The 22,249-nt window shown below is 38.0% G+C and overlaps 1 protein-coding gene across 3 annotated transcripts in view; it reads right to left on the minus strand.

Annotated features, from left to right (window-relative positions):
* Positions 1 to 22,249, minus strand: part of CNTN4 (contactin 4) — a 1,173,040-nt gene that overhangs the window by 617,089 nt on the left and 533,702 nt on the right. The gene's annotated exons all lie outside the window — the stretch shown is intronic.

Consider the following 22,249-nt stretch of genomic DNA (forward strand, 5'->3'; position numbering starts at 1 on the left):
TTCTTACTCCCCACAAGTACATAGTCAATTACACATGTCCTCTTCCATTGGATATAATCAAATAGGTTGCTTTGCATATATACATATGGCTGCATATATGTATGTATACATACATGTGTGTATATATATCTATTATATCAACATGATCAGATGAAACTGTCAGGGCTTCCTGGCAATTTTATTTAATTCTTCCAAGAGAGTATACATAGTGCAGTCTCCCCCTGCCCTCATGTTTTATAAGACATGCATATTCTTTATAAATTGAATCTATGGAGAGTTCTGACCCACTAAATACAGACCTGACTGGGACAATTGCATTTAAGCAAAGCTTCAGGTCGCTGGGGGTGGAGTGGTGGGAGGTAAAAGTACATCTGGGTGTTTTCCAGGAAGACCTTGCCAGAGGCTGTGGGGTGCCACTTGTAGTAATTTACCTATGAATGGAGAGTACCACTTTTTTTCATCCTCCTTGTGGGCTTCCTTCAATTCATGTGGCAAGAGAAGGATAAAAACAATGAATAGCCTTTGGTAGACAGGTAATAAAGACAGCAGGAGCATAGTATTAGAATTGGAAACACCTTAGAGAGGCCATTGAATCTAATCTACCCAACTTTACAGATGAGAAAACTGAGGCTGAGAGGGATTAAATTACTTGCTCATGGTCACACAACTATTACCTGTCTGAGGCAAGATTTGAACTTAGATCTTCCGGGATCCAGGTCTAGTATGCTATCAAATGCCTCATCTATTTGTCTATCAAGAGGTCTAGAGGAAGGTCCACAGTATGTTGGTTAGATTCCACTTCCCCCGAACCACCACCACCTGATATCTACAGAAGGACGTTGCTAAGTGCTTCAAGATGAGAGGGTATGAATGGGTTATGATCCACAGCTTTGGAAGATGCAGTGTCATTATTGAGATCACAGGTGCAATTAGTAAGTAATGAATTATTTCTTCATCGAATTAAGCCAGATCAAGTTGGAATGAAAGAGAAATAATAATACCTCATTTCAGAAAAAGGAAACTCCTCACTAAGGTGTGACTCATTTTGAGGCTGTGCTTAAAATATGATCTATGATAATAATGCCTTCATGATCACCATCCAAAGTACTATTTAAGGCACGTTCAAGCTCATTATGCCTTATATTGATTAAGTTTTCAATTTATATTTTTACTATGATTTGTATTTATAATGGCTGACCTAACCCTAGAATGTGGAAGAAATACAAATCACATCCTGACATCATAAAAGTGTCACTGAAATCTGGTGAGATAATCTGGTAGGTAACAGGAAAGGAAATATCAGAAGAAACTCTTTTCAATGTCTAGGATTAAAAAAAAGGTCTTTAGTAGCTATTGCTTGGATTTTATAAGAATTAATCTAATAGACGCCTTCCTTTTGCTACCTCAAAAAACTTCTGGTTACTCAAATTCAATATGTCTGAGTTACCTGGAAAGACAAGAAAAGGAATCTTATGCAGTTACTCACAGGGTATGTTTATATCAAGTCACCATGTTAGAGTGGTTAGAATTCTGAGCCTGGAGACAAATAGTTGGTACAAATCCCACTGCTATCTAATTCATCTTGGGCAAGTCAGTTAACCTCTCTGTTCCTCAAGCAATCCCTAGGACTCACCTAAAGATAAGTTTCAGAAAGTTGCAGCTGCATTGATGGTTTTGGTGGATAGCAATGGTCTTCACCACACTACCAGCACCACAGATCAGTTAGTCACTCCACGAGCATTTATTCAATGCCAGCTGTATCAGTAAATGCAGAACAAGTCCTTTGCACATTCAAATATTTCTACATGACAGCACAACAATTAGAAGATGGGGTAGAAAATCCAATCAGTCTGTTTTCTCTACACAATGACAGTTCCTGCTGTCACAAATTGTTAGAAGATGGCCCAATCCTATGCCACCAATGTAATGCCATCTTCCTTCCTCACATACATATTACATGGATCTGGGAAGAGTCAAGGCTTCACTTTACACTGATTATCATGATACATTATCAAGGTCAAGATACTTAAACTGACTCAAGATAGCAAGATCTATCTGCAGAAACAAATGGGAAATTGCTCAATGATGAGGCTACCTCATCATTCAAGGGCCTACCTCTTGATTTAGGATCCAATGGAAGGCTGATAGAAGCATAGATTTTACCAGGTATTTTGTTTGTTTGTTTTTGCTTTTTTGGAAATCACTCACTTCATGTGGGGGATGGAAGGGAAAGGGACACAGAAACAAAGACAGACAGAGATAGAGACAGAGAGAGACAGAAAGAGATGAAGGAGACAAAGAGAGACAGAGACAGAGAGATGATGGAGATGGAAAGAGAGGAGAGAGATAAAGACACAGAGAGAGGCAAATATATAGAAACAGAGACAGAGACAGAGGAAGAGATGAGAGAGCATCAATAATATATAATACTTATTTTTTAAAACGAGAAAGTAAAGGGTTCAAGAAATCTTAGAGCTGGGGTTATGAGTCATGGGTTACAAATATTATTATAATGCTGCATTTGAATGGACTTTATGCTGCTCACAGTATTATCATATCTGTTGTCACAATGATTCCCCAACTGTTACTGTTTTCCTCTCTCCAAGTTATTGGTTTTACTTACATATTTACATACCGCATTACCCTGAAGAACACAACATCCTTGAGAATGAAGATTTTTTTTGTTATTTGTTTTTGTTTCCCAAGTGCCTAGCACAGAGCTTTATAAAAGTAGTCACTTATTATATGCTTGGTTTTTTTTTATTGAAGTGAAATGAATTGAATCAAGGAAACTTTCTTATATATAGTAGTCATCTGACTTATTATGTCATATGACTGGCACAAATTTCACATGTTATTTTTATCCTACTCATTATTATTGAGATTTTAGCACATCTATTTCATAGAGTCTATGTGAGGTGCTGACAAAAATAGGTTAATTAAATAGCAATTGTGCATCTCAGTCATATTAGCAAACATATTGCCAAAGCAAATGAAAGGAAGAGCAAATTAAAATATCTACAGTGTTTATTCAGTGGTACAGTTGAAATAAATAGTTTAATTGGTTTTAAGTTCTATTCAATCCTTGTTTGCCTGATAATTACTTAGATTCATCTTTGATTATGGTACGTAGTAGATTCACTTGGATGTCATGTGACATGCACTTGTTTCTAATGGTAGGTGATAATTACTAACTAAAATTTTCTGCCTTCCATCAATTCTTAGTGCATTTATACCCAAGAGGCATGCCATTTGAAAAAAATGAAATGGTTTATAATAAAACCCAAATCTGGGCAATGTCTGATTTATTCATTTAAGGTCAATTCCAACTCATGTCAAAATAGATTTAATAAAGAAAAGACAAATAAGCTTAGTATATTACAAATTTTTTTTTAATCTGCATGAAGATGGCAAAACCTGATACACAACTCAGAACACATTCAAAAAGCCAGTGTGTAGACACAGAAGGATAGCTTAAAGACTTTAGAATGAAACTGCTAGAAATAGTATCCCCTTGGGATGCATGAGAAGTTCATGGCTTTCTACTCTACTGGAGGACACATTGTCAAGGGTAATAACATCCTTGGGAGTGTGGCTCCTGGGCTTTCTTTCTTACTCCATCATTGACCATATTTCCCAAGGATAAATCACAACTAAAGATATGGAAAGACAACAAAAATGATAAATTGCATGTGGACCAATGGCCTGAATTGATGAAAGAGAAAAAGATGTTTCTTGAATAGGGGGGTAGTTCTTTTTAAAAAAATATATATTGTATAATGTTCAGCAAACTAAATACACATTTAGTCTCAGTTTACCTAACTATAAAATGGAAACTCTGACAGCAACTTAATAATATTTTGTGCCTCAATCAATATTTCTAAGTACTTTGGAATCAATAGGAAAAATGATAAAAGCAGACAGTTGTTCATTGTCTTCTTCCCTTTTAAAATACATTTATATTTCCTATTCCTCACCCCTTTCACTTAAGAAAATAAAATTATGGTTATAACCCCATGTAATCTGCAATGATGACATTTCCTACATAGGAAGGAAATTATTAAAGGATGGAAAGATCATGAACCACAAACTACCCTCATTTTTAATTCAATACAATCCAACAAACTTCTATTAAACACATGGCATGTGCAAGGAACTCTACCAAGTTCTGGGAAGAAAAAGACAAAGACAAAAACAAAAGTTTCTTTCCTCAAGGAGCTTACAATTTAGAGTTGAAATTAAAACAGAAGAAATAGTAAATAGGTTTCTAATACTATCTCTTTTTAATAAGCCAACAACTCAAATGGAAAGGGGCAATCTTTTTTTTTTTTCTTGCAGGGCAATGGGGGTTAAGTGACTTGCCCAGGGTCACACAGCTAGTAAGTATCAAATGTCTGAGACCGACTGAGGTCTTCCTGAATCCAGGGCTGGTGCTTTATCCACTGTGCCACCTAGCTGGCCCCAGGGGTAATTCTTAATGAAGGAAATACATGTAGTGAGAGCTTTCATGGCAATCAGGAAACAATATGAAGGAAAGGTTCTGAACAACAATCTGAAGAAGTGTTCTTTTTTCTCTCGATATATATGTGACATACAAAAATACATACATGTGTACACATACATACACATGAGTATATAGGTGTCTATGTACATGTGTAAAATAATGATATATGACAAGCTGACATAATATAATAAATGTAATATATAGTATGACAAGATGTGATATATGATATGATACAATATGATATAATTCTTTAAGCAGCTGCCTATCTTTGTCTGTAATCATAGACCATAATAGACCTGGGGTCACAAAGACAGAAGGAAAAATATCAGGGTTGAATATAGTCAATTTCCTAATTTCACCAAAATATTCCACAATTTAAAAATAAGCAGAAACACTGAAATGCTACATTATGTTGATTTACAAAAAATAACCAATTTGGGGTTTTGCTTTTATTTTATTTGCATCTCAGTGGATGTCCAGAGGTGAATGGACAAAAGCTTTTGCTCTCTCTGTTCCTTGACTTTACCTTTAGCTCCAAGCTGAATTGTGGGGTTAAGTATAAATGATTCTCAATCCAGGAGGATCCTATACCTAAGCTGGTGCTTAGCTCTAGTTCAAAGCTTATTATATGTTCAATCTAAACTTTGTTTTCATTTGGAACTAGTGAGAGGAGTAGAAACTCTTGGGACTGGATATAGAGAGCTCATTGCCCTATATCCCCTACATCATCTTGTCTGGCTCAGAACAACAGTTGACTGCATTTCTCATCATCCACCATCCTCCACTAAGGTCATTATTATTTATAATGAGCTTTATCACTAATGTAGGGCTCCACAGAATATCCAACTCTGGGTACTGGGCTTTCTTGTTGGCTCCAGGGAATGCAGGCACTAGGAAGATGGTAGGGGAACTTCATTTATTTCTTTGGCATACTTTCCCATCAACTGCAAAAAGCCTTGTTCAGGTCTTTATACATGGGGAGTCACGGCTAATGTCCTTTCCTTAAAGGGAACGCACTGCCACACTTATCCTTTTGTAGGTAGCCATGCACAGTGAAAGAAAAATACTGAGAGTTCTCTAGCTAGGTAAGCCCCTCAAGGTCCTGCTTCTCATTGGAAATTCAGGTGTGTTTAATAGGAAAAATGAGCTTTGGCTTTAGGTTGAGGAATACTAGGCTCAGGCACATTTTGGAGATTGAAGGGTAGGGATGATGACTGAAGATGATCCTCTCTGACTTACTTTGGCTTTACAAAGCTCCTTCTGTATAGCCATCCCATGGCACACCTATTATATGTAGGATCAAAAGTCTAGATGTGGGAGGGACCTTAGAGGTCACTGGGTTCAGCCCACAGAGGAGGAAACTGAAGGCTATAAAGGAAAAGTGATTTTCTCAAGGTCACCCTGGCAGTAAGTGATAGAGGTAGGATTTGAACTCTGATCCTTCTGACTTCAGAACCAGTTCTCTTTCCACTGTGAACCAGACTTCAAGTGGTACTTGGAGGCATGCAGCCCTGTATTTGAATCCTCTCTCTGATACGAGCTGTGTGATCCTGGCAAATCATTTAACTTCTCTTAGCTCCAGGTTTCTCATCTGTAAAAATGATGAGCCCATATGAGGGTTGAGGGAAAGGAGGCTCTGACCATGTGGTTGACTGATGCATAGCACAATACTTGGCACACCGTAGTTCCTTAATAAATGTTCAATGACTGACTGATCATATAGCCAATAAATATAAGAGCTAAAATTCAATCCCAACTATTGAATTCAAGTCTAATGTATTTTTCGCTACCCCAAACTGTATTCCATGAAGTCGGTCTTTAGTATAAAATACAAACACCCCTGAAATGGCATTGAAACTTCTCTGCAATCTAAGCTCGATGTTAGGTTGAGTGCTTTCATGTATTCTATGGTATAGTCAGACTGGCTTATCCGATGTTTCCCAGACTCAGTATTCCATCACTTATTCTTTTGTATCTTGGCACTGGCTGTTCTTTATGAGTGGGAGATCATCCCTCAACACTGCTATCTTCTCTTTTTCAGCTCAGGTGCCAACTCCAGTGAGAAACCTTTCCTAATCTCTAATGTCCTCTCCTTCCTGAAATAGTCTTTCGTTGTCTTATCTGTTTACATAACGTCTCCTCCACCAGAATGTAACCATTCTGAGGGCAGTGACCATTTTGCTTTGTCCTTGAGCATGGCTGTGCCAGAAGCTTCTTCACCCATCTTGCCAGTCCAGTTGTTATATTTTCAGTAGGAGCATTTACACCTCAGAAGGGCATGATTTATTGTTTCCTTGATTGTCTAGACTTAATAAAGTGTTAATAATTCAGATTAAACTTAAAAGTGCATTGCTTACCTCCCCCCCCCATCTGCCCAGTATTAAACATTTACTAGCACACTTCTGAATGGTTCTTTAAACAATGCTTGAACTCAGCAAGAGCCCAGTAGAAGGCTGGGAATTAAGTCTCCACCAGACTGGAGGCCTGGAGACCGTAGGATAATAATGATGATCATATTAAGAATAACTGACATTTACATGGTACTTTAAGGTTGCAAAGTATTTTATAAGTATTATCTCATATCATTCCTGTCTTTGTAGGTCCAGTTTTTGTACAATAAAGGCATACTTGCTAAGCACTACTGAACTGAATTCTAAAGTGATTAAAGAAAATATATACCAGAGAGAGGTAGGTGGTGAAGTGGATAGAGCACTGGAGTCAGGAAGACCTGAGTTCAAATCTCGCCTCACTTACTAGCTGTGTGACCCTAGGTAAGTCACTTAACCCTAAATGCCTTAAACATCTGGGTCCATCTCCAGGTATATCTTGCCACTGGACCCAGATGGTTCTGGAGAAGAGAGTAAGGTTGGTGACCTTGCACAGTTTTCCTTCACTTAAATCCAACTCAGTGCAAGTTATGGTATCTCCCAGATATCATGGCCCTCTTTGAGAAAGAAGGACAAACAACATTTAAACCTGACTTGTGGTTTCATCGACATAGGGAACTCCCAATTAGGAGATGCCCTCTAACAATCTACATGGGAGCCTGTTCTGCAACTAGCCTTTGGGAGTTGCTTAGAGCATTAAGAATATGAAGTATGTGTCAGATTATGGAATCAAGATCTTCTTGTCTTTCTGCACTCAATCATACTGCCTCTCACATTGCACATACCCAATGTATTTGTAACTACTCTGATGGGGGTAGGGGTGTTTGGGGAGTGTTAAACAGAAATTAAAGAGGGACTATCTAGAAAATTCTAGCTAGGTCCAGTTACCTTGCCTTGACTCTCTCCTTATCTATGTGTTTGAAGGAAACTAAAAGCAAATAACAGATGTGGTGAGGCCTAAAATTCAAGATTCAAGTTATCTGCAAGTTCACTATACAGAATCAGTTTTCATTGGTGAAGAGATGCATCTTGGGAAGCAATCTTGTACTGGAAGATTTTAGACCATAGGGCCCCTGTATATGATTTAAAGACATTTTTAGCTCATTGTAACTTAAAACTAATGTTGCACTCTGTTTAAAATATTTGATGGTTTTTCATTATAAATCTAGACTCTCAAAGTAAAGAATGCAGGAAACCAATAACTCAGATAAGCAAAGAACGACAAATATGTTTGCCTTGACTTGACAGTTTCTGAGGTTGTCCCTGGATCCAGTGACTGATGAGAACTAATCAATTTCCTCTGAAGCACCTAATTCATTGAGTTGTGGAGAGGATCAAGTGACATAACATATATAGTACACTTTGTAAACCTTAAATCACTATAAAAATGTTTGTTTTTATGATATGATATATGTATGGATATGTTGGTATATAAATATACAAAGGTAAGTATATATGTGTGTGTTTTGTTAAGGGCTAAAATGTTTGTATATATATATATATATATGCACGTGTGTGTATATGTGTGTGTGTATTCAGTTTCCTCATCCATAGAAGGAGGAGTTTCAATGTCTCTAAGATGTCTTCCTGAGAGATAGCTTTAAGAAAAGGCAGCTTTTATGAATAAACTCCAGGAAATAGAGAAATCGTATGTACTAGAGCACTGAAGTATACCATAAGTATCCAGCATGACTTCTTTCCTAAAGTTGCTTGACAGTCTCTATTCCCAAGTCCCAGTCTGGTTGAGGTCATCTGTGCCCCTTACCCCCAGCCACCTCCAAGACCTCCACACTATTGTCACCAGGAGACATATGTCTCTTTGACACTTTGTTGGTTCTTATCAAGTCTCTGCCTGTTGGCTTTTTTTTACAGGTGTCAGCTGAAAAAGAAAGCCTGTCATCTCTGAATCCTAGAGAATATTATGCTTCTCACATAGGGCTACCAATAGGTTTTATGGAGAATACACAGTGTGGCCTGGTCCCTACAGTGGCCACATACAGCAAAACTATTGAACTGATGGGAAATAGAGTTGGTATCTCTTTACAAGAACAACCCATAGCGGTCAAGTCCTGGGACAAGAAAATTGACCATGAGTGACCATACCAGAGTGCACATCTTAACTCGGCTGTACAATAATCTTGCCCCCTCTCTTCTTTAACACCTACTTTTGGGACTGACTCCTACTTTCCAGATCCCTTTGCCCCTTTGAGTCTTTAAACCACCTCCCTATTTTTCAGACTTTCTAGTTTTCATCTCCTGCTCTTTGGATTGTTCTTTGACAGTTGTAGGAGCCAAATTTTAATTGGGGAGTGTTAGCTAGGTGGCTCGCTGCAATACTGGGGCAAGGAAGGAGACCAACAGCCTTGCTCAAAAACAGAGCAGGGTTTATTAACAAGAACAAACTTAAAAACACAAGCAAGATCAGTAGAATTAAAGGAAAGGAAACAAAATGGGGGAAGGGAAATGATACAACCTGAATAACACCACCACCCAGGAATCAGCTGAGAACACACGGCTGCGTCCTGTCACTTTCCAGCTTCAAGATAGAATGGCGAAACTCCTCCCTTCTCCTTCCCAGAAGACCCTAGGCTGACCACACACAGCCCCAAGCCAATTGGCTGGGAGCCCTGACTGACAGTCACATGACTGCCCTCACTGGGCTTCCAGTCATTATAATCTTGCCAGGCCCAAGTAGGCATCAGCGAGTGGTGATGACATGAGGTGCCAGTGCCATGGTGACAGCTACAAGCAGTGGTGGAGCACCATGCTGTTGTGGAGGCACTGTGCCTGAGCCCCAGGCAAGTGAGCATGCCAGGGGTTTTTTCAATTCTAGCCAAAAGATGGGGTCATAAAAACCTGAAGTGACAATTAATTCTTTACACAGTTAAACTTACTCCTATACCTTTCCCCATTCCTCAGGACAGAATTCCCCCTCTGACCCTTGGAAGCCTTTGGAAGAGGATGCTTTTTTATCTCAGAAAGCAATCTTTGCTTCACTGCCACCACACTATCACTCACACCTTCCCCTGCCCACTCAGAACCCCCAAACATAAGGAAGTCTGTCTGTGGAGGAAGAAATGGGTACATGCTCCAAGTCTAGCCTGGCTTGAGAGAGCTCAAGCACTCCTGATTGCAGCCCCTCTGGGGGGAAGCTGCCAGCCTCTGAACCCAGCAGGATAAAAGTCAGAGAGAAAGACACCAATAACATTTTGCCTTCATTTTCTCATTAAACTGACAGATCCCAGTAAAATTGTACCCACGACAATATCTATGAGAATCCTCCAACATCAAAACCAAAGTTGAAAGATCATGAGCCAGCCACTTATCAATGAGTGACCTATGATGACTTTTATACTGTTAATGGTAGATTAATGCTAACCTATCATTGGTCATAAAGTAGTACTCAATCTCATTGGATGAGCCAGTTAGTCAGTCCACAAGCATTCATTAAACTTTAACTATGTACAAAGAACTGTACTAAAGGCTAGGCATACCACAAATGTAAAAAACATAGCCCCTTGCCCTCAAGGAACTTACATTCTAATAGGTCATTCCTTGGTACTATGAACTGATTGGTGCACGAAATAATAAATGCCATTTATCTAGTGATTTCAAACATTTTACATTTATTATTACATTTGAGTCTCCTGTTAACTCTATGACATAGATGTCACGTGCTTTATTATCCCCATTTTACAGAGGAGGATACTGAGGCTCAGAGGGGTTATATGACTTGCCCATATAGGGCCACGTAACTAGTGAATGTGAGAGATAGGATTTGAAGTGAGGTTGTCTGTATTTTTAAATCCCAAATGATTTCCTAAGCCACAAGGTCTATATGAAAGCTTTAGCAATGTCTGGGAAACTACCTCTCCCAGATTGGGTGAATTCTGGGATCTAGGGATGTTTGCATTATTGATGTAGTGAATGTCTTGGCTTTGTGTCCTAACCCTAATAGACAATTTTATATAGATCCATATTGGTGAGTGAACCGGCATCTTCTCTGACCTCTGAAGATGAGTAGCCAAAGAAGTCCATCCTCATTCCCTCCCCCATCCCTCAAAATGTATGCCCCTGCCCCTGCTTACACTGCTGTGAAGAAGAGCTGGAAGCCACCCCAGGCAGATTTATGAACTGCCTTAGAGACTGCTAAGGCTGCACGTAAATGCATAACCACTGGGCCATTGGGGAACCCCTGCAAGTCAGTGATCAATGATAAAGTTTGGCTCTGGATCCAGTCACTTTCTGGTAAGTTGGAGGACTGGAACGTCAGATCCTTTGCTATCACATAACAAAAAATAAATAAATAAAGACGCACCTTTCATGCGCAAAGCGGAATGCTCACTGGAGTGAGCAGGGCAGGGTGTATTCCAAGTTGACTATGATATAAAAGCAACAAAAAAATTGATTCATTTATCCTTTTATCAGTCACTGCTCTTGTCCTCTGTAGCTGCTATTAGTTTATAAGATCATAGAATAAGACCTGGAAGATCCTTAAAGGTCACTAAGTGCAAACTTCTCATGTTACAGATGAAGAAACTGAGATTCAGAGAAATGAAGTCATTTCTCCAAGGCTATGGTTATAGTAGGGACCCAAACTCAGATCTGAACTCTCCTTCTCTGACTACAAATCCAGTGCTTTATGGATGGCACCATGTGGGCCAAAGAGGACCTTGTGTACAAGGGGATTCTGGATCCCTTGCCTTGAAGTTACATGATTAGAGTCAGAAGACGTGGGTTCAAATCCCAGTTCTTCTATTTGCTATCTCTCTGAAACTTTGGAAAAGTCACGACCTACCTGGGCCTCAGTTTCCTCATTTGGAAAGTGAGGGAGTATGACTAGGTAGACCCTAAGATCCCTTCTGGGTCTGCATATATGATCCTACGAAGTTCAATACTTTGTGATCTAAGGAGGTTATGATTGAGAACAACATACAGGGGGATATGGCAGTAACCCATGGGCCTGACTTGGTAGGTGTTTTACATTCCAAACATTTTGCCAGTCCTCACCTCTTCTAGGGATAGGAGATTATGGAGGCTCTTGAGGCCTTGGATCTCTTGGGAACATTCAAAACAGTACTCGCAGTATGATAGGGATCTCAGAAGAATACCATTTTGTCATCTGAATCATCCCACGTTAGGCCTGTTACCTGGGTATGTGTGTACAGAAAGTTCCTTTCAAAGATACTTTAAGTAACATAAAGATGGCACAGTCGATAGAATACTGGGTCTGGAGTCAGGAAATCCTGAGTTTAAATCCAGCCTTGGATATTTACTAGCTCTGAGACCCTGAGCAAGTCAGTTAAGCTCTTTCTGCCTCAGGTTTCTTATCTGCAAAATGGGGATAATACTAGCACCTACCTCTCAAGATTGTTGCGAAGGTGAGATGAGATAATAATTTTAAAGCACGGAGAACAATGCCTGACACATATTAAGGACTATAAAAATAGTGGTGTTGTTGTTATTTTCCGAACACATTTATTTTGTTCAAGCATTTTCTCTGGAAAATAAATAGAAAAAGAAAAGCTCTAGGTGATTAAAAAAATAACCATTTTATAAGAATATAAGGGACATTTTGAGGGAAAATATCACTTCAGCCTGGTCTCTTGGTGATGGAATAAACAGGATAATGAAAATTCACAATCAGAGTTTAAAATAAATTGTAAAAGTTTCTGATGGCCTGTAGTTTCCCAAAATTAATTCAAAGCCCACATTTCTACCACTGAATAAGTTACATTCCAAAAACCTCAGGCATCTACTTTAAAATAATGGAAATAGGGGCAGCTAGGTGGCGCAGTGGATGGAGCACCGGCCCTGGAGTCAGGAGTACCTGGGTTCAGATCCGGCCTCAGACACTTAACACTTACTAGCTGTGTGACCCTGGGCAAGTCACTTAACCCCAATTGCCTCACTAAAAAACAAAACAAACAAAAAAAAATAATGGAAATAAAAAGATGCTCAGGGAGGCTACTTCTTTTTTTACTCTTTTATACAGAAAGGGAGGAAGGTAAGCCTGAACAATACATAAGGAATCTAGCAAATACTCTGAAGTTTTCAGTTTTCATTTGAATTGTGAGAGAGGCATTCAAAAGGATGCTTATTCAGATGGAAGCAGAAGTATGAACAGATCATAAGCCCAATGTTCTGGGACACCTGGTCCACATTCTTGGCATATCTGTGAGTGCAACACAAGGCCAACACCTAGGCATACAGTGCTTTGGTGCTTGAAAGAATGGATGACTCCTCTTGTGTGGCTGTTTTCCACTAATGCATATCTGAATTTCTCCAAGTCTTATGAGATACTGTAATGAGTTACTGTAGTGGCGTGTGTGTGTGTGTGTGTGTGTGTGTGTGTGTGTGTGTGTGTGTGTGTGTGTAAATAGAAAATATGGAACCACCTATGAAGCTTCTTTTTTCTCATTAGATTGTTCATTTTAACTATTCATTGTCTTGGAACATATTACATGAGTTTTGTTATGTTTGTTAGTTAATAGTCTGGTGTTCAGAACTTTCGGGCAGTTTTTGTGTATTGTTTCTTGTATTATACTATTCTGACTTTTTTTTGAGGAGTGCAGTGTTCCTATGATCCTTGTGTTATCTCTACTCTACTCATTTTGTCTGTTAGTGCTCAAGGTTTAATTGAGTTTTCTTGATCTTTGGTAGTTTGTCTTTCTTATAAGTATCCCTCTCACTAATTATCTGACTGGTTTTCCTTTGATGGTAGCCTCTTTGGAGCCAGACTTCAAAGCTGCCTCCTTCCATATGGCCAATTCACATTTTAGAGACCACCATCTCTGCCCCAAGTAAGTTCATGAGGGATGGAACTGACCCCAGCTTGCTGCTGGACTCTTTCCCCCAGACTTAGTAGAGTGTCACACAGTTACTCACACATATCCTGCATTAGTTCCTTCTGTTCCTCAGTTCTCTGGCTGAGCTCTCTTGTGGTACAGAATGGTGCTACATTGCTCTATCCCAGCCTGAGAAAGCTTATAGTTTTAGTTTCCCCCTAATTCGTTATGGTGACGTCTATTTACAAGCTTGTAAGTCTACTTGCTTAGCCCTGCTGCGTAATTGTTGTAGGTGAAGGGGCAGACTTGGCGGAAAGGGTGTTGAGAAATCACAATAGAGGTTAGAGATTAGCCTTCTTTATTGCTAGTTAATTGAATTGTTATGCCATTTGAGTTCTTGATGTCCTAGTCTATGGAGGTAATTGAAATTATTTTATCCCTTACACATGATTCTTGAGTTGGAGATGTTTGAGAGGTTGTTATGATCTGAAAAAAAAAGTTAGTTATCCTCAATCTTTTTTTCCATCTTTTTAAAGATAAAATAACATAGGATATAACACAGAAAGTGATGTAGAATAATTTTTCTTTAAATGAGGCTCTCTTGGTGACCTTGTTGAACATGTTAATGGGGAACTTAAAAGACCTGAAATTTTACCTAATGAATTACTATTATTGCTGAAATGACAATGCACTAATTTATTTCCACCATTTGATGAAATAGAACAAGATTCTACTGTAACATTATATATTAAATATATATATATATTAACATGTATGAATGCCTACCTCAATACAGGTACATGAATGTGTATCCATACATGTATATCTATATCTCTATGTCTATATCACCTGGTAGCTAATCTAATACTAAGCATTTCCCAACTAGGAAGGTTGGTCTTAAAACAGTTGCTATATAATGCTTCTCACTGGAATTAGAGAACCTGAAATTTAAATCTTCTCTCTGTCACTTACTACCTGTGTGATCTTGGAGAGGTTACTTCATTTCTCAGTGTTTTAATTTCCTTCTCTGTAAAATGACAGAGCTAGGCTAGTTGATATCTGAAGTCTTCTTTACTTCTAAATCTACAACCCTGTGATTCTCTGGCCTGCAAATAAACCATAGTTATTATGGATGAGAAGATAGATTATCCTATATCATGGATTGACATCCATGTTAACTGTGAGAAGGAAAATTTTTTTTCAGGCCAAAGATGTAATATCATCTATGATGCAGAAGGAGAAACAATATGGTATGATAGAAATACATGTGTAGCCAGAGGATATAGATACAAAAATTGGCTCTTTGTTCTCTTGTTGATATTATGTTTGGTGAGTCATTTCCCCTCACTTTCCCTCACTTTACTCATCTGTTTTGGGAAAAGTTTGCCTTAGATTAGATTATCTAAGATTTTAAATCATCAAAGTCTTTAAATCTCTTCTTTCCTGCTTGTAATTCCCAAGATTCTCTTCTTTTAAGTTATTGAAGTTTAAAAGTATAAAGTTTAAAATCTACCAAGGAAGTTATGAAGATCTATCAAGGAACATTTTAACATTTGCTAAAGCAAATATCTCTAAAAGAAAAGCCCGGTAAAACTGTCATAATTATCATTAATTGTCTGATTTCCATCATGCTTTGCTGTTCCTAAATCATCTGTCTAAATGAGCTCTCTCTCAATTTTCTAACCATGTGTCACATTCTTCCTGATACTTACTTGGTACCTAAAACAATGATTTTGAGACTAAAGGTAAATTCCATGTGAGTTGATGGGGAAGATAAGAGGCCTATTGGATTTGCTGCAAATCCATTTCTCAAAACCCAAAGTGATATTTTATTTTAGACCCATATTGATTAACATTAGCTTGATGGATGTCCTAATGGACCATTGGAAACGATTTCATCAACTGCCTCTGGCTCCAAGGCCCCGGGATTCTTTGAGTAGCGTAAAACACATCTTGTCCTTCAACATCTCAGAGGCCAGGGGAAGCCCAAAATACCTCAAGAGATGCAATGGTACTACTAGAGATACCACTGGGGCACCAGTTCCATTAGGGTTAGATATCTATATCTAGATAAGCGATGCTCCCTGCCTAAATAATAATGTCATATTGACATCACTCAAAAATAAAATAAAATAGAATGTTTCCTATCAAGTTAGAGATAGACTCTCAGAGGTATCATCTCATAAACAGGATGTCAGAGGATCTATCCTCATTTCTCTCCTAGTTCTAAGAGCTCATGAGATGTTGGGCCCATCAAATAACACGGTGGTCTCCTAGGATATGTAGAATATATTGAATAGTGGGAGAGGATACTGGATTTAGAATTGGAAACCCAGAGTTCCAGCCACATCTAGTGTACTTTATGAGCTACAGAAGTCAGGTCATGTTACTTCTTGAGGCCTCAATTTCCTCATCTATAACAAGTGAAAATAATAATATTTGCATGACCTATTTCAGAGGGATTCTGTGAGGAAAGCACTTTGCAAACCCCAGTTTGCTTTATAAAGTTGAGGTATTATAAGGCAGCATGGCATCAGAATAGAGAGTTGGCACTGGAATCAGGAAGAATTGAGTCCATGCTCTTCTGATAGATATTAGTCCTTAAACATGGGGCAAGTTATTTCACCTCTCCCTCCAATTTTTAAAAATACATTTAATACATGCATAGGGATTGATTAGACCAGTGATTTCATTGGTAAAGAGAAATTCTGCATGAGGAAATCCCCACTAATAGCATAGGTCAGTATCATCTCTGTAACAGAGTCTCAGAAAAGTGCCAAGACTCTAGAGGTTTGGGTAGGTTAGAGTCACATAGATAGTATGAGTTAGAAGCATAACTTTATTCCAAGTCTTCTTTCACCATAGTCTGTCTCTTTCTCTCTGCCTCTGTCTCTCTCTCTTGGTCTCTGTTTCTCTGTCTCTCTCTCCCTCCTTCCCTCCCTCCCTTCTCTTTGTGTTTCTCTGTCTGTTTTTTTTCTCTGCCTCTATACCTGTCTCTTCCTCCTTCCCTCTGTGTGTTTGTCTGTCTCTCTGGCTTTCATCTCTCTCTGTCTGTCTTTTTCTCTGTCTCTATATCTCGGTCTCTTTCTGTTTCTGTCTCTCTATTTCTGTTTCTCTCCCTCTCTCTAGTTCTCCCTCCCTCCCTTCTTTTCTCCCTCTCTGTGTGTCTATTTTTGTCTTTCTTTCTCCCTCTGCCTGTCTTTCTCTCTCTCTCTCCCCTTCTATTTCTCTCTTTTACTATCTCTCTCCCTCCCTGTGTGTGTGTCTCTCTCTCTTTCTCTCTCCCTCACTCCCTTCTTCCCTCTGTGCATGTCTATTTCTTTCTTTCTTTCTCTGGCTCGACCTATCTCTTTCTCTGTCTCTATCTTTCTTTTTTCCCTCCCAACCTTCCTTTTCCTCATTACCACCACTACCATCATCATTTACCATTATTAGAATCAAGCCAGAATTTCTCACAAAACCTGAGGTTTTCCTGCTGTTGATAAAAGTTTTTAATTCCCTGAACTCTCTGTGAATACAGGCAATAATTTCAAATCAGCGTTGAGACATCTCAGTGAGAGGGATGCGTCTGTGTGTGGGGACATTCTGATTCATTTCCTTCCTTTTTGCTGCTTAAAGCAGTGGTCTCCAAAGCAGGGACCTTAGTGACATGAGAGAGGCATGGCATGATTTAAAGGGTATGTGGTCAACCAATTGGCAGACAAAAAAAGACTTACATGCATTCAAATTCACGTAAAGAAAAGCTTTTTTACTCTATAAAATTCATTGACCTTAAAGGAGTTTGCTAGTCAATCACAGGGCTTGTCTCTAATACAAGTACACCATTTCCATCTCTCATAATTGCCTAGTATCCCTGACTTAGTTCCACCCACTATTGACCTCCTCTAGCTGTGAAAGCCCCCAGTTACTTCTTATCTTCATTGAGCTTCTACTTCTCAACTGCTATTGACCCATAGTGACAGTTAAAACCTCACTTAACTGGCACAAAAAATTCTGTAGGAAAAAAATCTCCCACATTCATACCTTGCCCCTACTACTTTCAAGACTTTTTATAACCCCTTGTCTGCATGGGCAGTGGTGAGTAACCTCCCCTTCTGTCATTGCCATTATATATTTAATTAGTGGCCAGGTCTTATTGACTCCACCTCCACCACATCTCTTAGGTCTGTCTCCTTTGCTGTATTCATTCATCCACCACCCTAGTTGAGTCCCTCTTAAACTGTCGTCTGTATTATAACAATAGCCTCCTATCCTCTATAAACTTATCATCTACATAGCTGTCAAAATGATAATTTTAAATCACAGGTCTGGTTACTTTACTTTCCTAACTCAGTAAAATATCATGGCTCCCTTTTGTTGTTCAGTCATGTCTGACTCTTTGTGACCCCATTTGGTGTTTTCTTGGGAAGGATATTGGAGTGGTTTGCCATGTCCTTTTCCAGCTCATTTTACAGATAAAAAATCTGAGGCAAACAGTGTTAAATGACTATCTCAGGGTCACATAGCAAGTAAGTTCCTGAGGCCAGATTTGAACTCAGAAAGAGGAGTCTTCCTGACTCCAGGCCTAGTATTCTATACACTGCACCACATAGCTGCCCACTAGTTCACTAGTAATCCTTATTGAATCCTTTACAATTTTTCATTTTGTTTATATTTTGTAACACACATAATTGCAAAGTGCAATAATAAGTGTATACAATTTATAAATGTGTAAATATAAATATACAGAGTTGTGTTAAACATTTAAAAATTATTGGGGGTGCATGATTACAAAAGCATGGCTTTTGACTATGACTACTGACTTAGAGTGAAACACCTAGGTGATGCATTGGACAGAGTGAAAAATTAGGAGTTGGAAGACCCAAGTTCAAATTCTGCCTCAGACATACTAGCTGTGTTACCTTAGGCAAATCTGTTAACCTCTCTCTAGCAAAATTTACTTACTAGTCATTAGCACCCAATTCATAGCTTTTTGTGAGGAATAAATGTGTTAACCTATGTAAAGTGCCTTGAAAACTTTAAAACATGGTATATTAATAGTGACAATGACCATACAGACAAAATAGAAGGCATTCCGAATTCCACCTCTGTGGGTTTTTAGGAGTTTTATCCCATGTCTACAATTCTCTTTCTTTTCAGCTCTGCCTTTTAGTATCTACACCTGTCTTCAAGACTCAGCTCAGTTTCTGTCTCATATTAAACACTTGCCTCACCCCAATTATTAGTGCTCTCTCTCCCAAAATAATTTAGAAATTTTTCTGGTATTTCCTTATCTGTCTACATAGTGGGATTTTTCCTCCCTAATAACATAAACTCCTCGAGGGCAGGGACTATTTAACTTCTTTCTACATGTCCCTAGTGCCTGGCTATGAAATACTGAAGAGTAGGTGCTTAATAACTGCTTGTAGAACTAAACTGAACTGAACCTAAAATATGGGTCATGAGTGATTCTTCCCATGGAGAAGCTCATTTATCCATCTTTGAGTCGAATTTTATTTGGCAATCCCATGCACCCATCTCGATCCTTTTGCTCTCTTTCTAGCCAGAGACCAAAGACAAGTAAGACCATCTGCACTTGAGTTATGCACTGGGGATCACCATCTGTTCCAATTCTATTCACACTCAAGTGGCTTAAATCTCAGCTTCAATTTGGAATAAATTCCATTGTGCTACCTTTAGGGGAACAAATCCCCCTTGCTTTAAACAACAAGGTTCATTTGTTTGGAATTGTATTAAAAATACCTAAAATGACCATATTCTTTGACCCAGTGATCCCAATTGCTATCCATATATGCCAAAGGAGGACAAACACAGAAATCACTGTCCCATATACACCATTATTTATAGCAGCCCTTTTTGTGCTAGCAAAGAACTGGAAACAAAGATCTTGTCCATCGATCTAAAAATGGCAAAATAAGCTGTGGTATAATAAATTAATGAAATAATATTGTGCCATAATATAACAAATTAAAAGAAGTATGAGAAGGCATGTGAATTTGAATTCCAAAGATAAGGAAGCAGAAAACAAAATAAATTCAATGAATGTAATAATGAAAAAAAATACACACACATATATATATACACATGCATATATACATACATATATATACACACACATATATATATATTTATCTCTCATCTCTCTATCTATCCACTATCCATCCATCCATCCATGCATCCATGCATCCATCTATCTATCTATCTATCCTAAGACTATAAATCGCTGACAAATTTATTACATTAAATATCATGTGGAAATGTATATACATATATTTTCATATTTGTGTTTTTAGTTTATTGTATATCTCTGTGTATCCGTGTGTTTACATGTGTATGCATAAATGCATGTGTGTATGTATATGTGTATTGATGCACATGTGCATGCATGTACGTATGTACATACATAGAGCCTGAACCTATGATGTAATATCAAAAGCATAGGATGATACCTATTTTGCACATTAAATCTTCAATTATTTCCTACAGTAGTGAGAGTGAGGGGTTAAATTACTTGGCCAGGATCACAGGGATAATAAGAGTGAGGATTTAAACTCTTAGTCTCCTAATTCTCAGGTTGGCCTTCTATTCATTAAGGAATCTTCTTCTCCATCTACATTTAAAGTAGTATTTTTTTTTGCAGGGCAATGAGGGTTTAGTGACTTGCCCAGGGTCACACAGTTGGTAAAGGTCAAGTGTCTGAGGTCAGATTTGAACTCAAGTCCTCCTGAATCCAGGGCTGGTGATTTATCCACTGGACAACCCAGCTGCTCCCAAAGTGGTATTATTACTGTGTCCTAGATGCAAAGTATCAGAATAGCTTCTGAATTGAGCAAAGATTGTTTTAAGAGAGTATTTTAAGTAGAATGGTTATAGCGAAATCTAAATTGGGTATCTTAAAAATCTATTTTATTGATATTTTTGTTTTGATATTACTTTAATTTCTGAATGTTCTTCTTCCATCATTACTCAATAAATCATCCATTATGACAAAAATTTAAAACATAAAAACTATAATATATGTGTATATACACACATATAAATTCCATTCATGTGTTTCTAAGTAGCAATCATGAAATATATTTACTCTCCATATATATATATATATGTCTGTGTGTATGATAACCATCCATCCACATATAGATATGGACATACATGTGGAGAAATTAAGACAGAATGAAAAGGATAATGGACCCTAATATTTCAAAGCACTTTCACATGATTTAATTTGAGACCCTCCTCATGAGGTGGTCTTGAGGAACTTAAGAAAGATGATATTGTCCCCATTGCACAGATGAAGCAATAAAGTCCAGGAAGGTGAGTGTTGTTCAAAGTACTTACTGAAAATTGTACAGTACTTTCAAGTACTTCAGGTTGTCTCCTTGCTCACAGCACAGTCATCATTCTGCTACAGCATATTTCTTATAAAAAACTATAGGGATATCTTTTCTCCAATATAAATGACTACCATTCCTCTTTTGAATCACAGTTTTTCCAAAAAGAAAACATGGTCACCAAAGAAGTTTTGGCACATCTTCCCAACTCATTTACTGTGACATAGCATTCCTTGAACTATGATATATTTTAATTTTTAGATAGATTCTTCTTTAAATTATGAAGGGAAAAATAATGTTTTACCTGTCCTCTCAATTTTGAGAACACATTCTGAATTTATTATTTTCAAAATTTTATTGAGACTCTGATCTTAATAAGAATTTTACTATCTTGCTATAAAATACAAAACATGACGTCTTGCTTGGTAATCACCCCCATGACACTTGGGGACGGGGGTTAGAAATTCAAAATAAAAATAAACCATCTAAATCTACCTTTTAAGGACTTTCACCTTCTGAAAGCCAAATGTACATCTGTTCAGAAGAGCTAACACTTATGCAAATAAAATATTCAATCAGGAGAAACACTTTTTAATGCCCCAAGGGTAATCTTGTTTTATGTTCATACAATTAAATCTGTATAACTACAAAACCATCAACCCTTCTTTGCCATATTTCCATAAAAGCTTTTAGATGGGAAAGCATATAGATAGTACCACTTAAACTATGAACTGTGACTCCACTCCCCTTCAAGCTTCCTCATTGAAGGTGTGAATTTCTAATATCTCCTTTACAAGAGACTAATGAAATCCGCTAACTAACCAGCTAAACAAACTTAAATTTATCTATTTAACTCTTTTCTCTCTCATTAACCTACCATTCTAAAATGAAAATTTAAATGTATATAGCATTAGATTAAATTTTTTAAAAGAGTTTGTCTATTGATCCTTCGAGATCAACCACAAATTCTAGATTATCTATCAAATTTTCTCTATTCTGCCATCTGAAGAACTTTGGAACCAATTGCATGACATGAGAGACAGTGGCAAAGGACTGCCTAGCATGATGTGTCTGCATCAAATAAAGCGTTGTACTTTATGAGCCAAACAGAATTGCCGAAGCTCAAAAGAAATGTGAGATGCACAGATTTAGAGCCGTCTCTACTCCAAATGTTCATATGGACTATTTGTGCCCAACCTGTGGTAGAGCCTTCCAAGCTCATATTGGTCTGATCAGCCA

This window comes from Dromiciops gliroides, chromosome 1 (genome assembly GCF_019393635.1).
Source record: "Dromiciops gliroides isolate mDroGli1 chromosome 1, mDroGli1.pri, whole genome shotgun sequence".
NCBI classification, from domain to species: Eukaryota; Metazoa; Chordata; class Mammalia; order Microbiotheria; family Microbiotheriidae; genus Dromiciops; species Dromiciops gliroides.